Consider the following 25,256-nt stretch of genomic DNA (forward strand, 5'->3'; position numbering starts at 1 on the left):
CGGAGGTGAGCGCCAGAGCGATGCCAGCTGCGTCCAGGCCATTATGTTCTTCGCTCTGCCAAGGAATGTCTTTATTGGTTGCCAGGTTTGTCAATAAGACTTGCGAGGGGAAAAGCGTTGGTTTCCAGGAAAAGTACTTCTGTTTTCTAACCTCCCCCTTGCTGTCCAATTACTGATGCGTTCAACCTCCAAGGAGTGGCTTTGTAAAACTGGTAAACCCAGAGGCAGATGCCTTCACAGAGTGGCCACAGAGATGTGTAAATTTGCACTCAAACACACACACACAAGCACAGCTACATGCACTCACTCAAGGCATTTCAAGGGTTTCACATGGTTATTAAGTGCAATCACACCAAAGAACTAGTCTCCTCTAAGGCTCCTAGGAGCTATAGTAGTGTAAGTAATGAAACTCAGATATCTGAATATGCACTTCTGTGAAGCCACAGATGCTCTCTTTGCAGTTATTTGTGCACTGCTGGAAGTAAACCATGCATGTTTACATACAGAAAACAATGTCTTGCTTTGCAAAAAGCAAAATACAATAAGAAGAGGTGAAAGAATAGTTTAAAAAGTAGAGCTCTCAAGATGTAACTATTATTTTCCACAGACCGCGGGGAATGTACAAAAGAGATGGTGTTTTAAATGCACCTTGTGTAACAAACACTTGAAACTCACAGCTGCGGGAGTTCCATGGGCTGTGACCCCAGGCAAACCCCATTTTCTAGTCTCTGCCCTCAGAATGAGGCAGCATCCCATTTAAAGGTAAAATAAGTCATCACTCTGTTCCTGATTGTGTTACAACTGCAATTTCTGATTCTTTCTCTCCCTCTCTGCCTCTGTAGGGCCACATGCAGTGCATTTCTGCCAACCTGTAAACAGACTGGTTTATGATTTGAACAGAAAAGTTGTACTTAAGAAGAAAAGATCTTCGGCAGTATGTATTTCAATGTCTCCCCTTAAAGTATCCCTTCTCTGACCATATAAAAGCAAAGCTTTCAGACTTTCTTTTTTTATCCAGGTGGCATTAGCCCTCTTCATTAGATCTCTGTGTGTTGGATGCATGGCTCTGGCATGTCACCACCTCACCTGATCAGCTCACACCCCAAGTCCTGCCCCAGTGAGACCGGCTGGCCAACTGTGATGGCAACACGGCTAAAGTTTGCATATGAGGATGGCATCAGCCAAGCCAGGCAAGGTCAGTTCCTGCATTTTGCAAAGCAGAGGAGATTGCCAGACTACATTCAGTGGCAGATGACCAATTCAGAGGTATTACACTTGATAAATACAAGTACAGGTATTTTAAGACAGTGTGGCATGAAGAAAAGGACTCTTGATAGCTCATTAAAAAAAAAAAAGTTTATATTTAACTTCATAACCCCTAAAATAGAGGCAGAGATGCTTAGCCAAGGCTTACATTTAAAAATAATTGCACATGTATAACTGTGGAGTACAAGTGTGGCTTGTTGGTTCAAAGGCAGATTCACAGCTTTCATTTAGCACACACTTTTGCTCTCAAGACTTGTGGACACTGCAAATATTGAAGCAGTCACTTACAAAGGGAACACTCAGTATAGGACACTCTGATTGTATCTTTCCTGCAGTTTAGATAAGCTTGCCAGGTAGCAAAAACCAGCGTTTCTCTACTCACTAGAGCCCTTTGGAGAGGTGCTGTGTGACAGGGAGGCTGTCGGAGGCAGAAGTGTTTGCATGGGATGGAGCCTGCAACTACCGTAACCGTCCCTGTGGCAAGAACACCCACAGAAACAGGTAATTTGCCCCTCCCACACCAACTAACAGCCAGAAGCAAAAAATGTTAAAGTAACTTACATCATCCTTTGCCTGTATCATTACTAAGGAGGAACTGAAAGCTGTTTTATGAGGAGCAGACAGACAAAACTAGCTTGAGCTTGAGACATAAAAAACCCAAACCACTAAGATACCTGAAGGCATCCCAATTAAGTGATATTACCATCCCGATCAAGATGCAGTCATTGTTAGTAAGCACCCCTGATTTTTAACAAAGATATTCCAATTAAGTAGATTTCCTGATTAGGCACACTTAAATTAAGTGGAGAGAACAGTGTGGAGGAAACCTGGATGGCTTTCTATGAGAGCCAGCTTCGGAGGGGAGCTTTGTCCCTTGCAACAGGGCATAAGTGGAGCTCAGGCCACTTAGCCCAAAATCGTGGCAATGCCCCTTGGCTCCGTGCTGAGCAACCTTGAAGCCATCCAGCCTCGGTGGGTGCCTCCATCTCTCAGCTGCGTGTTCCCCGAGCACAGGTAGCTCTGCTGCTGGGCATGCCTGCAACTGCCTGAGTCAGAGCATCTTGGCACCTGTTTTCAGCTTCAATCCCAGTGGGATCCAAAAAGTAGGCAGAGTGGCGTCTGAGTACCCGCAGGGTCTGATTCAATAGATAATGTCTTGGGCTGTGGGACAAATTTGAAGGGAAGGTTCTTATCAGCTCTGCAACACATATCTCTCTGTATTTTACAGGTCTCAACTCTGGCTAGATCCTCATGGTTTTTAAATGGAGTGACTTGAAATGACACATTTTGGCAGGAGTCACATAGCTTTTTATACTATTGCCCCTCTCCTTTTTACTCAGGCGTTGAGCTTGAAGGTCTAAAGCACAGGTTCTGGAAAAAAAATGCAGACAGCAAGACTTCCAAACACTGGCCCTTTAGGAAGCTCTGAGCTGAACCTGCCAAGTGTGCTGAGTGAAGGAGAGAAGGTTATGAGTCTTGCATCTAGATATGCTGTGCTTAATATTCACCGTGGGCACACCTACAACTGGAACAACAACAGTTCTGGATAGGAGAGAGCTCTGAAAAAGAAGGTTGCAGATAGGGATGGCCAGACTGGGCCATGGGAATAGTTTCATGTCTCTCCCATGCATCTGTTTCCCTCCAGAGGCTGGGCATGTCTTGCATCTACACAATAAGGGAAGGAATGTGAGCCCTCCACCACACCTCTAGCTTTCAACATTTGCTGAGCCTGTTTGTCTATTTTGGTTTTGGTTTATTTTTTGTTTTGTTTTGTTTTGTTTTCACCTATGACTTTTTAGATTTTAATCTCAGCAGGGTAGGGACTGCCTTTTGTTTTACAGTTGTACACTGACTGTGCCTGGGATCTTGAGCTGATGTGCTAATAATTAATAAGCATAATTTTCTTGAGGGATACTCTTCAGTGATTCATCTGGAACTGACTGGACTGCTGATAAAATAGACCATTTCCTTTGGAAGACAAGAGCTCATGATAACTACTCGATTAAAACAATTTCTTTCTGCAGAGGTGAGCACAGGTGTTGTACTCAGTAGTGTTCATCATGGATTTGCATAGACTGAATAGTACATCATGTCCCTCTTTCTCCTAAATTTAGGGGAATAGCAGCATCCATCTAAATGTCTTTGAAGAAATTAATGACACGGAGTTTTCTTGCTGACCTGCAGCAAAGGTGTGCTCTTGATGTGTGCCTGTTTTTCAATTTGCCTACCCGTAGAAATTCCAAATGTAGTAGCTTCATGTACTTATTTTGTGTCAGAGGTCTCTTGCTTGTGTGTCATCCTGACCTTGCACGGCTGTGTGGCACTGAAGTAAATCAGTCCAGAAATTCATATTCGAATTAGTGTTTGAAATTAATGTTTAAAATTATTTTATTTTTTCATATTCTTCTTTCCCTTTCAAATGAGGTCAGATCCTCCAACCATTAAATTGAATTGCATCAGTTGTGGCTCTGGCTTGGAGAAATTAAAGGTGAGCACCTGTACCAGCTCAGCACCACCACGCTGAATGCAGTCACAGAAATTCAGCCACTGAGGAGTGAGCAAGACTAGAGCTTGGATGATGCTGCTGAATTTTGTACGTGTGCATCATGTGCCAGGAAAGACCATGAGGTGGTGTTAGGGAAAACGGCTGGTTGAGGCAGTTCCAGCTTTGAGATTGGTTTCTTACTCTGAAAGCTGTCCCTCACAAAGCACAGTGTGCAACAGTGGCGTAGGGTTTTTTTTTGTACAGACTTAAATATACTCGTTAACTCTTCAAAATAATGTTATCTCTTCCAGCGCATTTCCCATTGAAGTGAATGGAAATGTTCCCATTGACTTTAAAGCACAATTTCCTCCACCTACTCCTTCTTAAAAGACTTAATCAAGCATGTTTAGTGGAAACCTATGAGAGTTGTCTAATGACTGGCTCGCTTTGCCCAGGGAAAAACGTAACTATAAACTGAAACATGATGCTGAAAACTAGGTTTAGTAGAAAGTGTTTAGTCTAGTGCTGGATGAATGATGGAAGCTTGTATTTGTGAATAATTTATTTGACAATTGGTGCAGGAAAAAAAATGACCGAATAAGTTCTTTGCTCGTTTTTTCTTGCCTGTCTACCAAACTGGCTGCACAACGCGCAAACAAATGGCTAATATTTATTCAGGAGCAAAGAGGTCAGCTTTTGTCAAAAATGTTTTTAGCAGTGGCTTGGACAAGCACCAGATTAGCTTAATTTTCTTGTGTCCTCTGCATAGTAAACAAAGGAAGCTGTGCTATTAGTTACTGAATTCACTGTGAATTTTGCATCTCACCAGTAACGCTTACACTTTACAGCAAATCCTCTGTTGTAAAGACTCTGCCAACAATGGACCTTGGCTTTCCCGCCTGCAGAAAACCTCCTGAAGCTTTAGAAACCTCTGAAGTGAGTTTCTCTTTATAGCCTGTACAGGAGGTGCTGGCCACCTTCAGCCCCCTCTGAAAGGGGCTTCTTCTGAGTCAGGTGCGGTGTTGCAGACAGCAGCTGGGCACAGGGCTGACAGAGCAGGAGCTGCACTGCTGAAGAGAAGGTGTGCTTTGTGATCAGGAAGGCTGCCATCTTCACATGGGCTGATGTAAATAGTTGCTGATTGCCAGACAGAAGGTGCTTATTAATTATTTTTCCTCTTAGTGAGAGAGGAAATACAGGCAGACGTCGGAGTCTCTGAAGAGCTCTCTTTATTAGCTTGACCTGACAGCACTACCGAGGTGTTTTGCTTGGGGACAAAATCCACATTTTGCCTTGCAATTTAGTAAGCTTGTCTGCATTGCCTCCCACGCTTCCTCCTACAACCTTTCCCTTCCCCTGTGGCACACCCAGGCTTCTTTTTTGCTAGTCCTTCATCCTCTGCTACCTTCCTGCCTTCTCCCAAGCTGCCCTATGAGCTTGAACGTGTTCTAAAGTGAATATATATTTTAATTATTTTTTTGTCCTCCTCACCCCTTTTAAAAGACAGACAGATATATTTTCTGTGCAAAATACTGAAGGTACAATCCCAAATCCAGTGCTGTTGCTGTTAGTAGGTTTCAGATTAAAACATGGGCTTTTTGTGGGACTGAAACCTGGCTTTTTCAGAGCACCCTCAAGCCCTATGGGAGTCAGGGGAAGCTGCAGCTTCTTGAACACCTCTTAAGATGGGTCTTATCAGCTTGATGCCTGCCCATACCATCAGCAGCTGCCTGTACTTACATTTATCCTCTTTGAGAGGGTAAGTTTTCAGGTGCTTACTTTACTTTGATATTTTCTCTTCCAATGGGAACATTCCACCCTTTTTGTGGCTTTACATCTTCAGAATTGTGTATGTGTGTGTGAGAGTGCAGAAGGGGGAGGCAAAGTTTTTTCCCAGCCTTTCAGAATTCCCATTTCTTCCCAAAAGCTGCCTGACAGTGTGAAGGAGATGGGTCACAGCATCATTTCTTCTTGGGCTATGGGATCTACTTGCCTCCTTGTGCAGAGAGGCTCAGATCTGGTCAGGTAGGACTGTTGCAGAGCAGGGAAAGGTATGAGACATATAAACAGTTCATAGGATTTCTTTTCAGTCTTAGCTCAGATGAACTCCCAGTGCACCTAGAGAAGCACTGCCTGATTAAATGCCACAGCCTTTGGCTGTATGTGCTGTGTCACAGAGACCAGGAGAGCACAGAAGTACATTTAACACCATGCCACAGACTGAAGAGGTCACTCATGGCTTTGTCCTCAGACATGACCCAAATTCAGACCAGTCTTATTTGTATTTGGCTACACAGAGCCAGGTAGGTGTCAGCCCAGCTCCTGACATAATTTGGAGCAGTAGCAAGGTAGTAATGAACTACATTCTGGTCTCACAACCTCATCCTCCCACCTGTTTCTGACAGTAAAAAGAACAGAATCAAGCCAGGGGTTTTTAGTCTGGCTGCTCCTCCTGGGCATTTGGGCTGGGTGAGTCAGTGCCAGGAAGGCAGTGCAGGAGTGCAGTGTGTGGGAAAACCATGGTCAGGCTCAAGACTTTTTTGCTGTCCTAGAAGGTCAGAAGGTGTCCTCAACAGAAAGAAGATACTAAACTCCTCTCTGCCTTGGACTCTTTCAGGGATAGCTGTTTCCTAAAGCCCCAAGTGTGACCTGAATGCATCAGAAACACGGACTTCAGGACTTGGTGTTTGCAGGGCTGCTCCAAAGTTGTTGTCTGACCTGAGTGTGTTTGCCTCTGCACGCTGCTTGTAGGACCAAGCCCTGCTGTGCTGCAGAGTCATCTCTGCTCCTCCTGGAGCCAGAGGCAGCTCAGGATAATCAGCACATACAGAAATAAGCTCTGACTGTGGAAGCCTGGTAAGAGCGCAGTTTAATTTCACTGTGGTATGCAGCACTCCAAGAAAACTCCCAGACTCAGTTCTTTTCCTTCAAGCACAATCACTTATCAAGGTCCTTGGCAGCAATTCACGTACAGAAAGGAGCAGCTGTCATGGTATTCCCACATACAAACACAAAAAAACAACCCCTCCCTGCTTTCAGTGCAGCAATGTTACGTAGTAGGAATAATTACAATATTTAACACTTGTATCTGTGCTTTTAATCTTCAAAGCACTTAACGAGCACTAGGTACAGGTAATTGTAGCTGCAGAGTGATGTGGCCATCTGCAAGAAGAAGAGAATTGTGTGCATGAGTGCTCCAGTGGTCCTGTGCAGGGTGGGCACAGAGCAAATAGGGCTGTAAAGGCCCAATGACACAAAATCCCTTGGCTGTCAGGGCTTATTTTTTCCTTTGACTGATTCCTGTCCCCCTACCACGGGTCAGTGACTTCTCAGGACTGTTGGTGGAATCACTCACCTTCTGGTTTCCCAACCCACCTTAGTCCCAATGAACTTGGTTGGGAAAGAGGGTTACCTATATGGTAAACCATGTTAGCTGACCTGGCGTGCTCTCACTGGAATGGATGAGGGAGTGCTTGGATGAGCAGCTCAGCCATCAAACCTGGGAAGATTGTAACTCCTGGCAGAAAAGAAGGTGATTGTGGAGAGGCTTGTAGGAGGCCTATAGGAGGCTGGCAGTGGTGACAGCTGGCACAGGAGGTGTGTATCTGACCAACAGAGACAAGGCCATGCTGGTTCGACCCCATTTTGGTTTGTCCCTTGGTCAATTGGATGTGAAAAATGCCACTGTAAAAGGCATTGTTTGTTTCCTTAGTCTTCTTGCTGTATCCATGTAGATCTTGGCTCACAGTGGAAAATGAGAAAGGATAGTGGAGAAATTTGCGCTGCTTTTAATGGTTTTGCTTCCAGATTTTTATATTTTTTTTGGTGATGAAGCAGAAGGACAGAAGACAGATCTTCAGTTTTTTGTGACCAGGAAGGTCACAAGGCAGTTGTTTAGTCCTACCATTTCTATGGCTGTCTGTCCATTCGTTATTGCCTCAATCTTCAACATTGGCCACTTACTTTTGCAATGGTGCCCCTCTGTTCTCTCTTGTTTTGCTTTCTTACTAAGATTGCTCACCCACAAGTACTTGGGTAATGGCTCTGTTGTTGCTCAGAGTAGGAAAATGAGCTTAGTGGATGTGAAATGCATCCTCAGAGCATGCAGCTCTACAGGGTACCAGCTGCCAGCACCTGGGAGGGCAGAGCATAGCCTCACACAGGGCATCCTGACCATCCAGTTCTACTCCCTGCCTTCACAGGCAAGAGGCTTTGTATTTATTAACGTGAGGTGAGCACAAAACAACGTGGTGTTGATCTGGTCCCTTCCAACTCCAATGACCCTGTGAGGCTGCGTACTGACTGCCCTGTTTAGATAAGTTTGGGGCCCACATACCTTGTAATTTGATTTTAAACAAAACAAATATGAACCTAACTGCTGAAACCTTTGTTTTCACTGGAAATCACACTCTTATCTGGGCAGTATGAATGTCTGTCCTTCCTGCTGCTTAAGAGGAAAATGAAGGTGATATATAGTAAGGTAATAACAATACATGAACAGGAATCAGTTCATTCAAAGGGGTTAGCCCAGGGTTTGCTTTTATTTTAACTGTTCATGCACGTAATCATTTTCCCCTTGAGGACTGTTTTGGGGAAAAAGATTGTGAAACCCTGAGCCAGTTCTCTCTTGTGCTGCAGCTTCATTAATATGTGCATAACTCCAGAAAATGAAGTCTCTACGTCATGAAAATATTTCCCATATAAACTTTGTCTCTCTCCCTTTGGTTAGTGAGGTTTTAGTAATATAATTCTTCCAGTTTTTATTATTATTATGAATTGGATAACACTTTTTTTTTTCCTAAGAACTCCACTCCTGAAGTGGACTGATGAGAAGAGAATCTTTCCCTTCTGTTAAAAAAAAAAAAAAAAAAAAAAAAAAAAAGAGAGAGAGAGAGAAAATAGTTTCTAGACTTTATTGTTTGAGAGGAAAGCATCCTATGAGTGTGAGCATACCTCAGAAGCAAAAAAAAGGCTCTGGGAAGAAACACATGAACAAACCAACCTCTGTAGTTTAACCTTGTGACTCTCAAGTTCCTCCTTTTTTCTGAGGCCTCAACTATTGCAATTGGCAGTGCTGTGGAAGGGGTAGCTCTTCCAGACAGCTGCTTCCAGGCAAGCAATGCCCTGGGAGAAGGAGCAGACCTAAGCTCTCAGATTGGTAACTCAGTCTCCTGCCTGTACAGTTTTGTGGCAGAACTGTCTACAAGAGAAGGGGGAAAAAAAAAAGAAAACAACCCTGAAATCATCTCCCTTGCTCGCACCATTCCAATTAAGTGCAATCAATTGCTCAATCAATCTTTTGCTCTTAATAAAGTCGGTTATCTTTTCCCTTCTAATTCCCCTCCAGGTTTTTTAACAATTGTTCAGACAGACACAACAAGCAGCTTTTGTAAAGGAAGAGTGTAGGCGTTTCCTTTGGCTGTTTTCACTTTCTGCCTATGATGATGTTATGCTCCGCACCCTCCCCAAATCCTAATCATATACAATGAGTGTGCTGGGAGCCCATATATTTTTTTTTCCAACTGGCATGGATTGAGTACCCTAATTTGATAGCACAGTCATGCCAAAATATTTGGAGGGGGGGGGAGTAGGGAGGGAGAATAGACATTTTGTCATCTTTGTGTTGCTGATGAGTCAGATCATTTAAATTAAGGCAAGGTTTAAAAAAGGGAAGGGAAGTGCTTTCCAACCTTATCTACTCCAACATTAATTTGGGTAGAAGGTAGGAGTGGAGGAAGTCTGAGCAAATCTGCTCCCCTTTCAAGCTGCCTTTAGATGGTTACCGTTGTCTGCAGGCGGAAAGAAGAGGCATTCAGTTGCTGCCCTACCACTGAGTGACTGCGGCAGAGAGGGAGAGGACACACATGTGCTCATCTCGGTTTTGTGTGTGTGCAAAAGCCATGCATGCTTGATGTGCATGTGTAAAATGACCAGCACTGGCTTCCATTGTGCTGCTCCAACTCCCCTGCATTCCCCATGGAAGGGAGACTATGGTGAACCTGTACAAAGCACATTTACACTTCAGTGCACCTGTCCCTGATACGTTTAACTCTCCTGTCTTAAAAAAAAACCCAAATAAACTCTCTTTGACTGACATAATCATGCAAGGATGATCTGTGGGTCAGGCTGTCTCTGGAAGGAGAAATGGTTGGTCCTATTCAAAGAGGATGAGAAGATTAGATGGAGCAGATACCAAGTAACTTAAGAAAAAGGGGGAAAAAAAAGATGTAGTCAGAAGAGTTAGGAGTGACCTGAATGGGAAGAAGAGGTAAGAGGGTGTGGTGCTGTGGAAATTGCCAGCAGCACAGTCCTTACTTAAACTTTACTTAAGTTTGCTAAGCCTGTGTGTTGATTTCAGCACAGGGATGGTCAATTCAGGCCTATATATTTAACGGGAAACAGAGGGGCAGCATCAAAGTGGCGTCACCTCACTGTGACATTAAAACAAACCTAGTGGGATGCCTTGTGTCCTAAGGGAGCTGGTGGCAATTACATCACACGAGGGCACCTCTGCACTGCAGCAGCTCCTGCTCCTTGTCAGCAAACTTGAGTGAGCCTCGCTCCTGTGTGCCATGCTGTGGGTCCTGGCTGCTTGTGTTGGCTTCTTCAGCAGGTTTTGCAGACTGTAGCAACCCTCTGCTTCTGTGTTTACACTGCTATCAGTCCCCCAGTAAGGAGATTGGAAGCTAGCTCAGCAGGACCCATCCTACATGCAGCTGCTGTGGTGCAGACATGCCCTGGGACATTAAAAAGAAGGTAAAACTCAGATGAATATGCTAAAGGTGGTAACAGGATAATGAGAGGAAAGTTCTATTCTAGCTGATGAGCCATTTTCAACTCTGTTTTTGAGGCTAACCCTGCTGGAAGGTGAAGAGGTGAGGAATAAGTTTGCTCATTTTATTATCACTGGTTGCAGTCTTCAGCTGTCTCAGTTGCAGGTAGAAGCCTCCAGTGTAGCTCAGAGGAAGTCTGCTCCAAATGATCCCAAATGACAGTGTTTCCAGGTGCTAATATGGCAGTGGAGACCAGCTGGATATGGAGGTTTCTCATGAATCCCCTTTTCTTGGCTTTAGGGATGAGGAGCTGTGCAGGAGCTGCTGTGCTGGTGGCAGGCCAGGAGATGATCTTGCACTGGGGTGATCCTCCCTTGGCTGGGTCTTCCAGCCTCAGGGCTGTTTGCATTGTGAGGATGGCACAAAGCAGCCTTACTTCAGGGAAGGATTGGGGCCTGGGCCTTATCTCACTTTGATTATATTAAATAATCTATCTGTCTGCCATGCTATTTACATAACTCTTATTTAAATACTTTTACATCAGACACACTGAATCATGAGACTGAAAGTCTAGACGATGCTTGCTAGGCTCAGCCTGCCTTTAACCCTCCTGTGTTGGCATTTTTCTTGTGTTTCCCTTCAGGATTACCCTGCTCTGCCTTTGGCCTGTGAGGGACATATGAAGTGCCTGGTGGTCCCAGGATTTCAGAGTGAGCAAAATGAAATCGCTGAGGTGAGAGAATGAGAGCACAGAAGGCAGATAGAGAGGAGGGAGATGAGTTGTTTGTCTGGTTTTACTAGGTCAGCTTTGAGCGAGACTGCAGGGCACATGGCTTTGAGCAGACAAACTTAGGGCAACACTTTACCCCTGGAACTTGCCTTCAGGCATGTGCTGTCCTGACCAGCTGCTATAAGAGATAATTCGTTTTGGGGAGAGCAGAAGAAGGAGCTATAGTGTTACCTCATGCTGAGCGGGTTTACAGGCAGAGGCTAGAAGCTGGGAATTGGGAGAGGGCAAATGGGATAGAAAAGATATTTATTATTTTAGAGAAAAGCCAAGAAAGCCCATTCATTTCACCAGGTTCTGCCCTCTCCCCTAAAAATGCATTATAAATTACTAATAATTCACAAATGGCTTGTGTTATGGCCCGGTTGATAATTTCCTCTGTCTCTCGTTCTGAAGGCACACTCTAGGATTTATGCCTCACTGTCACAAGCCTTGCTGTTGTAATTTCATTATATGCTGATTTTGATATATGTTTAATGAGATACTTGGGGGCACTGGAACCGAATCTCTGCTTGCAAAAAAGGAGGACCGAGGCTTCTGGTTCGACATCTTTTGCTTCCTTAGGAACAAGATTTTGTCAAGGGCTGCTCTAGTTCTGGCTGCTGCTTCCAGAGGCCTTGAGGAAGACAGGGCTGAGATGGAGCAGCACTTCCACCTAGTGGTCTGCACAAATTAAGGCAATTTCTCCAACCTCGGGGCTTCTTAGTCCGCAACAAAATCTTGAAGTTAATCTCTGACACCGTGAATCTTGCCCTAATACGAAGCAGTGGGTTGTTTATATCCCAGAAAGAATAACATAGTAATCCGGGTTTATTTGCATGTGCAAGTCATTTTTTGGACTTAGTTCCATGGGAATTGATGTGATTTCTTAGATGACAACTTCAGGGATGGTGTGACAGCAAAGTGAAGCATGGAAAATCATCTGTTCCTAAACTGAAGAGCAATGCAATGCATACTGTGCTGTGTGCACAAAGTGCTCAGCACCCACCTAGGCATCCCACAGCACTTTGCGCATCTGTATTCACTCTTAGTTTACAGCTGGAAAAAAACAAGATATGAGGGACTGTGGCAGATAGTTCAACAAATAGTATCTCTTTTGTATAATTGTTTTTGGGTGCTGTATGTGGATACTGCTCTCAAGGGAAGCTGAGCAGTGAACTGAAGTCAGTAAGGGTTTAGAGCGCATGTGGATCCAGCACAGCAGAATCCTGGTCTGTGGGATAGTGTTCCAGTGCAGATAAATATCCACCACAGCAACAACCACAGCAGTGTGCAATGTAATACCAGGGGAACCTTAGACCCTCTGAAAACCAGACCTAGTGTCTCAAGAAAAGCTCTCAGGGAACTGAGACCTGCTCATCTCATAAACAGATACTTCTGAACAAGTTAAAGGGGCCAAGCTGAGGATTACTAGATGGGGTTAAATCACACTGACAGCCTGTTGGTTGCAAAAGCCCTATAAACTTCTGAGGGGAAGACTCAGGTTTGCTGTCTCCTACTGCCACTGCCAAGCTGTGCTGCCTCCTTTCAGCAGCTGTTGTGAAAGAGGAACTTGCTGTTCTACAAGGGCTGTTTCCCAACAAGGAGGCTGAAAGGGTGGAATTGTTATTGTGAAGACTGAGGAATTACACACACAGGCACACACAAGCACACACACATATACCCACACGTCCTCTGATTCCTGTGAAGGGAATTTGTGAGTTCAGAAGTGAGGTTCAGAGCAACTGAGGTGATTCTCCCATGAATGGCAGTATGTGATTGACATCTCTGGGCTGATTCAACATCCAGGCATGGTATGAGGTGTGTTGAAGTTATTTTAAGGTGCTGTGGCCTGCCTTAGGGTATCCTGAAATTCTGACACACTGGCAAATAGTTGACTCCCTGGGGGAGGGGGTGATCTTCTAATAGCCACACCCTCCCAACTGACTGCCCAAATGCAATTATATTTTTAAAAAGTCTTTATTGACAGCAAAAAACTGAACTATTTTTGCTGGGGGAACACACAGGTCATTGTTCCTTTTCTGCTGTGTGACTCATCCAGATCAAGCTGTCTGTTTAGTGTATCTACTAATGCAGTTAACTTGGAAAACCTAACCCATAAGTGCTTCTTTTGTTTCTTAAAAAACAATCGCTGGATGCCTTTTGAAACTTTTCAATTTTTTTTAAGCCCTGCCGTGTTTTGGAACGAGAAGAGCACAGGCACTTTCTTGGCAAATCTTCCACAACCTTTTCTGTTCCACCCCGAGACAGTACCTTCTTTTACTGGGCTTGCAACAGAAGTGCTTTACACCTCCAAAGAGAGGAAACCTTCATGGCATGCCTGTGAGCTGAGAGGGCCTGAAGGCTGGCATAATGTCACACTTTATCATTAGATCAGGTCTGAAACGTATTCCTGAGGGTCAGACTCTGAGCATGACCTGTCTTGTCCCGATCCATCAGCACTCAGATGTGATCTTCCTGGGACAGGGGCAAGGTGCAAGCCAGCCTTTAGCCCAGTCCCCCCTCTCCCCCCAGAAACACACAACATTGATGCTCAGAGAGCTCCTGGTGTCAAGGAGGTGCCTGCAGCACTAGGACAGGAGCATGGGGTATGCAGATCCACCCCTGCCACTCTTTTCTACCCAACCATCTGTTGCACAAAGGGAAGAGATTGCGAGAGCACATCGGCTCCAGCGGCCACCTCCCTGTGCAGCCACCTGTGTCCTCCCTTTGGCACTGCAGAGCTGCCCCATGTGCGATGCAGCTGGAGAGGCCTCTGCCCACAGAGGAAGCACGACGCTCATCCTGAAACGCAGGAACGCTTCTGGGTGCCTTGCTTGGAATCAAAAACCTTGGATTTTGTTTAATTTTATTTTGTTTTGTTTAAGGTGGCTGACTGTTAGCTCCTAAGTTCTTTCCGATGAGGTTTTAATCAGAAATAGGCTGTATGCAAATAAATATACTACCCCCAATTAGAAAGAAAAAGGACTTCAGACAATGCACTTATCTCAGTACTGCTTGGGTAGTTGAAGCAGCTGCAAGAAAGCTAATAGCAGGGTTGAAACCAGACTTGCCAGCAATTTCATTCTTGGCCAGACAGTCAATTTTTTTATACTTTTGTCTGGCTGTCTCTTGGTAGGGCTGCACAAGAAGACCAGCTTTACTTTCTTTCATTATTATACGTATATTTTTCAGCTGAATTAGTCTATGACTGCCATAACTCAGTGGCACTCTCTTTCCAAGGAAGCTTGAGTGACTGAATAATGAAGATGAATCGTGATTCCAGAAAAATAAGAGAATTCCTCTCTTCTGTGCAGCCCAATCCCAATAATCTGCTTTTGCCAACCTGTCCCTATGAAATAAAAAAGAAGCATTCATTTGTACTGTCTCATTTTCCTCTGTGTACAGTGAAAGGATTTTTTGTTGCAATCTGTCACTCTCGTGTGCACTCTCTAAACAGCCTGTGCCCCCTTCCACTCCAGGCAGTACGGAGAGCAGTCATTTTTAATAGAACTCGTTTAACATACCTACGTGTTGGTTTGTAGCAGAGCTCACGCTCTCTGGACTTCGCTGCAGCCGGGATCCTCCTCTGGACAAAGGTGATGTGTCTTAGAGCGTCTTTGGCTTGGCAGGAAGGTTTATTAAAATACCACAAGTTCAGACAATGCTGGTTACGAGGAGTGCACACTGCGCTGTATGTGGGAGGACTGGCGCAGAGTTTCCAGTAAAAATGAAGTGACTTAGAAATCTCTTCTTCACCCTGGCACATCCCAGGGAGCATATTCTGTGTCTGTGTGTCTGGTGAAGCCTGCTTGCACTCGGTGCACAATGTGTGCTTGTACATGGCTCACAGAAAATCTTGGGAATCATTTAGCTCCTTGCTTGCGCACAGCACAGGTTTCAAAGCGTCCCAAAGTGTATTCTTTTGTGTCCAATGAAAGCCTGTCTCAGACTTTAAGCATAGCAGGGGCCATAGTTTCAGCTGCTGTAAATCAGTGAGGTCTCAGGGAATCTGATGGGGCTCTGCCATTTTACACCAGCAGAAAGTTTGTCCCTTGCCTGTGCCCTCAGCCCTGGAGGTGTAGGCAGCAGAGGCAGGAGGCAGCACCCCACGTAATGACAGCCTGTGGAGCTGCAGCACAATGCCCGCAGTGAGCGCCGAGTTAGTGCAACACCATTTCATCATCTGTCCAGGCAAAATGAGGACACGATATTGCAAGACACTTTCAGGCTGTTGCCACAAGCTACTTTACATGTCTTAGAGTCTTCAGCTGTCACACAAGTGGAGGTCTCAGCCTTCTTTTTTGGTGGTGCAAAAAAGCTATTTCTGATTCCCTTTCTCTGGCTTCTCTGCATTTCGCAGGACAAAGAAAGTTTCCTCTACCTTTTATTTTTTTGGTTTTTCAATACTACATAAGAGTTCCAGTTAGGGCCAGGAACTTTTTGTGATCTTGGCAGTAAGGTTCCAAAGAGTTGATGAGGGGCTTGAAAAAGAACTGCCTCAGAAGGTGGAAGTCAGTGGCTTGAAAGGATTGAAGGCACCTTGCACCAGCCAACCCCCTAGTCCTGTTCTTTCAGTAGTCCTATAGGACTTGATTTCATGGCTGAACCTCTTTGGCTTTTACTCCATCTCTTGTTGTCCTTGAAATCATAGTTTGAATGACAGCTCAAAGTAGACATCAATTTTGAGTTAAAAAATAACACAAAGAAAAGGAGGAAAGTATTTTCAACTTCATTTATTAAAACTCATGGATTAAGATCTTTTAAACTTTGTGACCAACCTGTAGGTAATTTTTCAACTGGGCCAAATCTATATATATAGTATCTAGTGATAATTTAATGGAGTTATGCTCACTTTTACTTGCTGACCCCTCCTTTCTATTTTCTTCTTTTGACCCATAAAACCCTAGGTGGGTTGTAATCTTTCAGCCTGATGCATTAGATGTTTGTCTGTGCTCCAGAAACCCACCTTTTGATAATATTTCTCCCATCTCTTGACACTTCTGTGAAGACAAAATACAGTTACCTTTGAGAGGTGCTCAGCACTCAGAGTGACTAGTCTGTGGTTATAAAGTATTCTCTGCTCTTGGTTGCATGTTAGGGCTCTGGGTGACCTTTTCCCTCATTGAAGTGTCTATGGGACAGGACAGACATGTGAGTCAGAGAACTCTAGGTCCTTCTGCCCCTATCTGCTGTTAAAGCCAAAGACAACTCTGAGTGAGGCTGTGAGGCTGTGGGTACAAGTGCTATTTTCATTAGGAACTGAAGTTCCCCAGGCACTTTGAAAACCCCATTCTGTGCCTGAGCAATGCAGTGTTTGGCCCTTGGTTAGGTAACTACTCACTGATCCTGTTGCCAGCAGCAAGCAGACAAACCCAAACCTTGCAGTCTGGACTGTGATTTCACTGATGTCATGTTAGTCTGAAATACAGATGAATATGACTCTGCTTCCAATACCAAAATATCTTCTATCACCTAATGAACAATGATGTTCAGCAGGAAAGGAGGATATCGGTGACTAGGAGTGTTGTGGCATTTCTCTTTATTCATTCATGCCAGTTGTATTGGAAATGGTAGACAAAGGCAAGCAAATAGAGTCCTGGCAGCACAGCAACTGCTCTATTGGGCTTATAAGCTAGGAGAGTGATAGAGATATCCTGAAATGTACATGGTGCAAAACAATAAGTGGCAAAGCAGTGAGTGTGTAGATAAACTGCAGAGAGAAACAAGTCATAGAGCCCCAGCTGTAGCATGGGCACTTCAGTTCACACTTACGTCAGCCAATTCCCTCTCTGAGGGGTGAGCTCAGCACAAGGATGATGTTTAGAAATAAATGTGGAAGAAGACAGATGTGTAAGGTGCTGCTTTGAGGTTTCAGCCTTACTCACCTTCCCCTTTCCCCTTTCTTTGGGTTTCTCAAAATAGGTTACGTTCCTTGCCCCCATTGCCACTGCCTCTGCGTGCCTCACTTGCCCTGCCAGGCTCAGCAGATTCCACGACTGCTCTGATCAACCTGAGGACAGTCTGAGTTGGAAGCAGAAAGTGCCAGATCCTAGATATGTTTTCCTCCTCCCTCTCTGTCTTACAGCCTTTTCTTCAGTCATTGCCACTGCCTGAGACACTGCTCCATCTGTGGGAATGAGCAGGTCGGGACTGTGTTATTTGTGCTGCCAGCCCTGGGCAGGAACAGGGAGGAAGGGGAAGGATGAAGCATGCTTTTCTGGGGTCTGTTCTTGTCCTTTCCACACCCTTCACAGCCTCAGCTCCTTTGAGAGCAGCTGCAATGATCTAAGGAGACTCAGTAGTGGGAGGTAAGGTTAGTAGTCTCTCTAAAAAGCCAGATGAGGCTCTAAAAAGTGGCAAAGGAGATGTGTTAGAGCAAGAGAGTTCAGGCATATCTGCCTAGCCTGCACTTCCTCTCCTTGCAAACTCCACCCATGTGGGAAGGTGCAAGAGGTGGTGCCCCAGGAAATCTGTCCTCCAACTGGGAACATACTGTGTTAATAACTAGGGTGCTGAGCAAAGAGCTACATCTATGGGAGATGTTGCAATTTCAGCTGCAGATCACTATCTGTCTTCTGAATGTCCGTCTCAATCTCCTGCAAGATTTGCTGAAATAAAAGCTTCTTGAACCGTTTCAGTCAAATCAGCTGGTTTAGAAAAACCCTGTAATTTAAATACTTCGAGCTACTTGGGTGCAATGTTCAAAGGATGCCCGAGGACTCTCTTGAAATAAAAGATCTGTGGCTGGTAGCAGTGGTAGCAGTAGGTAAGGGGAGTAGAGATTGCAGCTTTTGTGGATGAGCCAGCTAGGGCTGGAAGAAAACATTTGGCCAGAATGTCTGTAAAGTCAGACTCAGTTTTGGATCTACTGCTCCTCTTGTGATACTAGTCCTATGCAGGTAGACAACTCTGCTTTTGAGAGAATCACTTGTGAATTACAACAAAGCGAGGTATTTCTATCTGCCATATATTTTGTTCCATGTTTAACTCTGCGGGTCTGAGAGAAAGCTTTTTGTCCTTAACATATATATATGCAAAGCTGCATTCAGCTACTTCTAAACTTCAGTGGCATCAGGGAGGCAAATTCTGAGTGTCATTTGTCAAAACATGTTAGTAAAAACATATTTATACTGAGAAAGATGCATGGGTGAAGAAGTCTTGAAGAATCTGAACAAACTTTGAAAGTAACCTTAAAACCAAAGAAATTTTACTGAAGAAAGCAATCAAGTATATTTTTATACCTATCCCAAGCAGATTGGATGAAGACAAAAGGCTGATGGATTTCATCTCACCTTGGGGAGACCAAGTGGGAAGGAAATACTCAGTATATAGCTTCCCACATTTCCAGGGAGAGAATGCAGCCCAAACCTTTTCTAGTTCTGTGGCTGCCACATTCTAGGATGCTGTTTTATCATTATTCAGAGGGAGAAAAGTCAGACTCTGAAACTCAGTCCATGCTAGTCTTCTCTATACAAGAAGGCCTGGCAGCTTTCTTTGGCCCTGGGAGATGACAGCCTGTGCTAGCACACTGCTAGCACATGCTCTGGCATGAGCATGTCCCATTGCAGCTGATAATCTCTCTGAACAATTTTTGGATCTGGTCTGGCAGTAGGAGTGTTCCAGGCACCATATCCAGTGGCTGGTTTGCTGGCTGCCACCTTATTTAGGAGGCTCATTCACTAGCCCACTGCTCTCTGGCCTCCCTCCAACCGGCCTGGATGTTTGGTCCCAATGCCATAATGGTCTAGTTCACTGTTGTGGACACAGCCTGACTATAACCCAAAATGGGGCCCATACTGGAACCCAGCATGGAGCATGTGAGATATCTGATGGCCTGCGCAGATACCTCAGTAAAGCTCCTGGACATTTGTGCTTTCTTATCTTGGAGGAGGAAGAAATGAGACAAGGGGGGCAAATCCCGATGAGTTGCATCTTGGGAACACAATAACAGGGCGAGGGTGGAGGTGTCCAAAGGTGTGTTCAGTTGGCCATTGCCAACCCAAGACCCTTGCAAATGAGTACAAATCCTAAATAATCCACTGAACGATTAGAAAAGAAAACCACAAACAAGTGATTTTTCCATTGTATTATCCTATTCCCTGTGGCTGTTCTACAGCCATGGAATACTCTGCCCATGGCACCAAGTTGGAGGTTTCACTGTGTCACCTCTGCTTAAGCAGCTCAGGACAGCTTGTGGAGAATATCCACCTAGAGAGGTTAAGCTCAAGATGTCCAAAATGTGCTGAGGCACTCCAATCATGCTTTGACCTTCATGGGAGGTTAAGCTCAAGACTTCTGTCCAAAATGTGCTGAGGCACTCCAATCATGCTTTGACCTTCATGGCAGCATTCTGAGATTTTGACATGATTTTTGGACATTTATCATCATAACATAGGTTTGTATTGCTATACTTACTGTAGAGAATATCTTTAGGGCTGCAAGACAAAAACCCCAGTAGTATTCAGAGGTGTGGTGGTTTCCAGGAGTGCTTGGTTCATCGTGAAGTGAATGTCTGGGACGAGAATCTGTGAGTATTTTGGAAAAAAGGAGACCTTGTAATTACTTTTTTTCTGCAGACTCCGAGAGCAGAAGAGGAAAGACTAGGATGTGCCCAGGGATTGTGATAGAGGCAGGGAGCCTGTGAGGGTGAAAAAAAAGGCAAAGGGAGTGAGCATGGGACAGGAGCCTCTGCAGCATTGACACTGGAAATGGAGGACAGGGAGGACAGGGAACTATGAACTGGTGATGGTGAGCCGGGGACTAATAGTAGACTGCAGCCAAGGAAATTTACTTGGCAATTCAAGGCTCAGATATTAATTTGATGTCTGTCTGATGGTCTTCAAGCTGGGTATGGACAGAATCCTTTGCCCATGCACACCAGCTGTGATATGCCAGATTTTCTCCAGCTAAGTAGTGGCACTTACAAGGTTCACTGCCTCTTACCCAGTCTCTGCAGATCTCTGGGACTTTGCAATGGCTCACAGTGCAAGAGTTCGCAGTGCTGAGGAAAGCCTTTCCAGCAGGGAGGCTCAATTGTGCCTCTGGCACATACACAGACCCTGTAACACACATGGACTCCACCACGGAGTGATGCTCCTGAGCTACCTCACACGACAGCTACCTTTTTCTAGATATTGCCTCTTCTTTTGCTCATGTAAATAAATCTGGGTTGCAGTGAGCTGTACTTTGCGTACCATTCAGAAGCCATAATTTATGTACACAATGAGCCAGAACAGAGCACTGCAGAAGATTTGTGGTCATTAAGTAGTTGAGCTCAATTCTTCTCATTAGCCTGGAGGGGCAAAATGCACATGCAATAATAGTGCTTTAAGTCTTTCCATCATTTGTGTTCTTTCCTGTTCAGTGGTAGTTACTTTCCCCCTGCTGTGATCTCCATGTCTCTGTGAATTTCTACAGCATTTGAAATACTATGTAAAGAACAGACAACCCATTTTCTGGGTACAAGGTATTACCATTGTTATTCCATGCAGAGTATCTTCCAAGGTAGCATTAAGTTATCCCAGCTTGGTAAGTCTGCTTGTTGATATATGTAATTATAAAACTTGGTAAGTAATCAGTCTGCTTGTTGATATATGTAATTATAAATTTGTATCATTTGGATAATGCTTATCTAATTCTCAAATCCTTCTCAATTGATTTCCCTTTTCCCTATAAATTTCTTGTTTTCTTTCTTCTTCCCCCGTCTGGGTGTCAACTGCTAATATAACTAATGATTTTTTCTACTTCTGCTTCCAGATAACAGCTGAAAATTAAACAAACCAGAGCTCTGTCAGGACCCTGCTAGACAATTCATCCAAACACATCATCTTACAACTCTGATAAAAGGATCTGTTGGATTTTCTTTTGGATGAGATAGTTCATTTATATTTGCTGCATGTTAATGTGAGTGGAAAGAACTGAGATCTAAACAAGGTACATAAATCATTCCAATGAAACTATTTTCAAGAAAGAGCATTATGAGAAAGAGAGAGCCATGGACAATCTGCATTGATTGAGGACTAAGTTTTGACTTGGGTGGTGCTAAAGTAGTGTGTGTTTGCAAGTTATTGAGTAACAGGCAGTAGGAACTGCTGGACTGTGAAGACCCTTGTATTGCTCTGTTTGTTGGTAAAGAGATGGAAAGAATTGCTCTGAGACATCTCTTCCTGGGCTCCCTGGTGCATCCAGAAAAAAAAGAAGGGAGTGAGAAGAACAATACCCATTTGCCCATTCACAACATTTGAATACAGGCTTTTACTTGGGTTTCTTTTTGACTCTCCCAAACATCATCAGTTGACATATTTTCCACTGCCATTTAAGAAAATCCTGCTTTGTTATAGTAAGATTTATAAAAAGAATAAACAAGACAGCAAAAATATATTAAACAAATAAATCTGGCGGATTAAAAAAAGTGAGGCAGTGCCCATACTCTGTCTTCACCTCGCGGTTCAAAGCCAGAGCTGAGTGCCTCAACAGGCTGCTCGAATGGAAGTCACGAAGAGCACAGATTGCTTGGCGGCGCATCCGCCACACAATGGCTCGTCTCTCAAGTCTGACCCTCAAATACTCCTTTCTCCATGTAGGTCTCCCTGCATTTTGCCTGCTGGCAGGAAAGCTGCCTTTCGTTAGTGCCTCCATTCCCATCTAAATGTGTCCCTCGCTTTGGGCCTGATCCAAGGCGAACGGGAAGACTTTCACTGGCTCCAGGCAACTCTTGGAGCAGCCTCTTTGAAAGGAAAGACTGGCAAAAGGGCTGTGCAGAGAGCTATGAAATGCTTGTGCATGTACTATTGGAGCTTAATGGTGCTCTGTGCTCTGAAATGTTCATGTATGAGTGTAGGGCAGAAAAGGAAAAATAAAAAAAAAATAGAATTGCTAAGCCAGGAGAAAGAGGGCAGGGGAACCTGATCCTGCATGAACTGGAGTGCAGCTGCATAGCCTTGAGCGTTATTGTGCATAGTAGCAAAAATGAGGCCCAAAAGGGGAACGCTTAACTAAGTACCTCAGCAGCACTACAAGCACTACACTAATGTCTCCTCAGACATGCCTGCTGTGAGGCTGGGTGGGAGTATTAAGGGATCCAGAGATTTAATGCTTTATGGTGAAAAGGACCAAAGTGAGCTTTTAACCTGCACCTGCACATGAGCTCCTGCTGGGACTGGCATGAATACATTACAAACATGTGTGATGCTGCCTGGCCATGAGTTTTCAAGGGCCAGTGGATATTTTCTGGGCTAGCAAACACCATGTTTTTTGAGTTCTGGAGGCGATAAACAATACGAATTTCTTTATATGAAAAAGGCATTCCAAAAGATGATAGAGAACAGCACACTGAAGACTAACAGTAACATGCTAGAAAAATAATGCTTTTCTACCATCAGTAGTGATGGAAAGCAGCAAGACCTGAAAGTGATCAACAGTAAATATTATGGAATCAATATTAGTCAACTGAGAATTTACATGGAGCCAGTGTATTTCAATAACATGATAAGCAGGGACATTTTTCCTCAAGTTTAGCTCAGGAATTTGAATTGCTCTTCAGGGATGGTATCTAACATTTTGCTCCTTTTCAAAGCAGGAGGGGCAGCTACACACAGATGCAGAAAGGGGAGGGAGAAACACATCCATAAGTACGATCTCTGCATCAGATTTATGGTCTATCTGGGTGTACTAGGGCTGAGCTGGGTTTATCTCTATTTGTTGCTGTCTCCCAGTGAAGAGGAGCTCTCTGTAGATGACAACCTGGGCCTTCCTAGTAATGGACCCAGGACAGAAATTCTGAACAGCATGGCAGGTCTGAGAGGAGCAAGAAATTTGCTCATGGATTGAACCTAGACTGTAGTTTTCCCATTCTGGGCTCAAGAAAGCCAGCTGGGGTGCTTGAAGGCAGCTGTCATGGACGGCAGGAAGAGTGAACTTCCTTTCCCCGGACTGGGGGCTCACATGGTCCTTAGCCCAAGGGTATAATGAAAGCTGGAGGAACTGCACTGAAAAACGTGATGATGTGGAAGGTTTTGCTGACTAAGAAACATTCGACTGTGAATGAATTCCGTGGGGAACCCAGAGTTAGGCTCCACAGAAAATGAGAGGAAAGTCAAGCAAATATGGAAAAGAGAGGTAAAGAAATAGCCAAAGATAGTATCTAAAAGAGAGAAGAAAAATACAAGTATTTAGTCAAGGGAAGAAAAATGAATGAAGACTTGGAAAGGAAAGAACCCTGAATTAATGGTTACTCTTGGGTGCTGTCATTTTATTTCATTTTCAGTCATTTTCAGTCAATTTATGTAATGCTGCACTGCCTGTCTAGTAAAAATGTACGTCTTTTTGGTTTGGTTTTTTTTATTAACCTATGTTTGAAATTGAAATTAATGCTTTGTTGGCTCTGTTATTTGGATGCTTGCATTTGACACATATCTTCAGGCATTGTTTTGTCAGCAGACATTATGATAATGTTTTCATGGCATGCAAGTGTGTGTGTTTGTGTGAGAGAGACAGAGAGAGAGAGAGGGAGGAGGAAGAGGAGAAAATAGAGATTTTCCCAAATGGGGGTCATGACCCTATGGCTTAGTAGGTCAGAGTTGAAAATTTAAAAAACATTTCCTTTCTTCCACTGTGTGGGGACTAAATGAAAGAATGACTGGCACACAGTCTGCTTCTGCCCTTGATTTTCCTGTTCTCAGGAGGTTTTTTTTAATGTCTATGCTAGAATGAAAAATGTGAAACCTGGTAGTTTATTACAGTTTAGGAGATAGGATGAGGACATTTTTCACAATGGCAGGAGCCTTTCTATATGGCAAACAGGTTGGTTCTTGAAATATGCCTCAAATTGCAGCCGTGCCCCTCTGTAGCTCACTGCTGCCAACTCTGTGCATCACTGGTACCTTGGTCATTGTCTCTGTTGGCAACTGCACAAGGTCTCCTGCTTTAAAAACATTTTAAGTCCTCCCTGCTTGATTAGTAGAAGAAATTCTTAGAGCTCTGGTGGTAACAAGGGCAGTAGGGTCTTCCCAAAACTGGGGAGAGACACACACATACATGTTGCAAGCCCATCTGGCAGCCAGAGGACAATTGCCATAGATGCCCCAGCCACTGCCTTCCCTGTGCTACTTGCTTCAGCAAATTCTGAGGGTTCTTAACAAATGCAGATTTTATAATGTTTGAAGTGAGGACTGAAACAAAGGTCTAGGGAGTGGACATTCAAAATACTGTTTTTTGAATTGCCTAAATGAGGGTTCAGTTGCTTATTTTTGGCACACTATTAATCTTGCTGGAGAAACCTAGCACAATCTCTGAGCATATGAGAAGTAATGTGGTGGTTGTCTGCTCAGAAGTATGTATGCAGCTTCCAAGAAAGCCAGCAGGGCTGCACATGTGTGTCTGAGGGAAAGAATTCCCATCTCCCATGTAAAACACATAATTCTTGTACATTCACTGGAGAGACAATCCAGCATTCTCTATCCATCAAAATGTTTTGTGCTAAGTGGTGGGAAACAGTCTGACAAATGGCTGGTGATTTAAAACTTCTTCGGTTGAAAATTGATGGCTATTCCAAGAAGGCTACACTGTGCATCAGATGCTGATGCAAGACATAAGGATCTGACCCATCTAATAAACATGAGAAGAACGTGATGTGTGAGCCAGCAGAGTGAATGCAGATTGTGGGTCACACCTCATGCCAGGTGTGTCCTGCAATGAGGCCAACCCTGCAGATCTGAGCAGCCCTTTTCTGGGCTGACCAGAGGGTAATGTGTAAAAAGGGTGTGGTGGGACAGGGTTAGTGCTTCACACAAACATATTGAGGACATTCACTCTTTGTGCAAATAGATATCTACATTAGACAGACTTGATTGTGGTTGGGTGCTTCATTGTAGGAGGGAGCTGCCATAGTTTTGCCTAAATCCCTTCCTCCTCCTCCACCCTCCCACTGAGTTTGGATTTATTTAACTGATGCAAACCCCAATGA

General features: G+C 44.2%; 1 long non-coding RNA gene across 3 annotated transcripts; it reads left to right on the forward strand.

Annotated features, from left to right (window-relative positions):
* Window positions 1–23,626, forward strand: LOC120497262. 3 transcript variants are annotated; one of them, XR_005626472.1, is made up of 5 exons: window positions 1–85; window positions 843–934; window positions 1,019–1,195; window positions 1,652–1,767; window positions 21,050–23,626. It is a non-coding gene; the product is annotated as an uncharacterized LOC120497262 (long non-coding RNA). The 3 variants fall into 3 exon arrangements; XR_005626470.1 differs by having other exon boundaries at window positions 22–934; XR_005626471.1 differs by lacking the exon at window positions 21,050–23,626 and adding an exon at window positions 2,495–3,739 and having other exon boundaries at window positions 22–934.
* The last annotated feature ends 1,630 nt before the right edge of the window (window positions 23,627–25,256 follow it).

This window comes from Passer montanus, unplaced genomic scaffold, assembly GCF_014805655.1.
Source record: "Passer montanus isolate IOZ18808 unplaced genomic scaffold, ASM1480565v1 scaffold126, whole genome shotgun sequence".
Classification (NCBI taxonomy): Eukaryota; Metazoa; Chordata; class Aves; order Passeriformes; family Passeridae; genus Passer; species Passer montanus.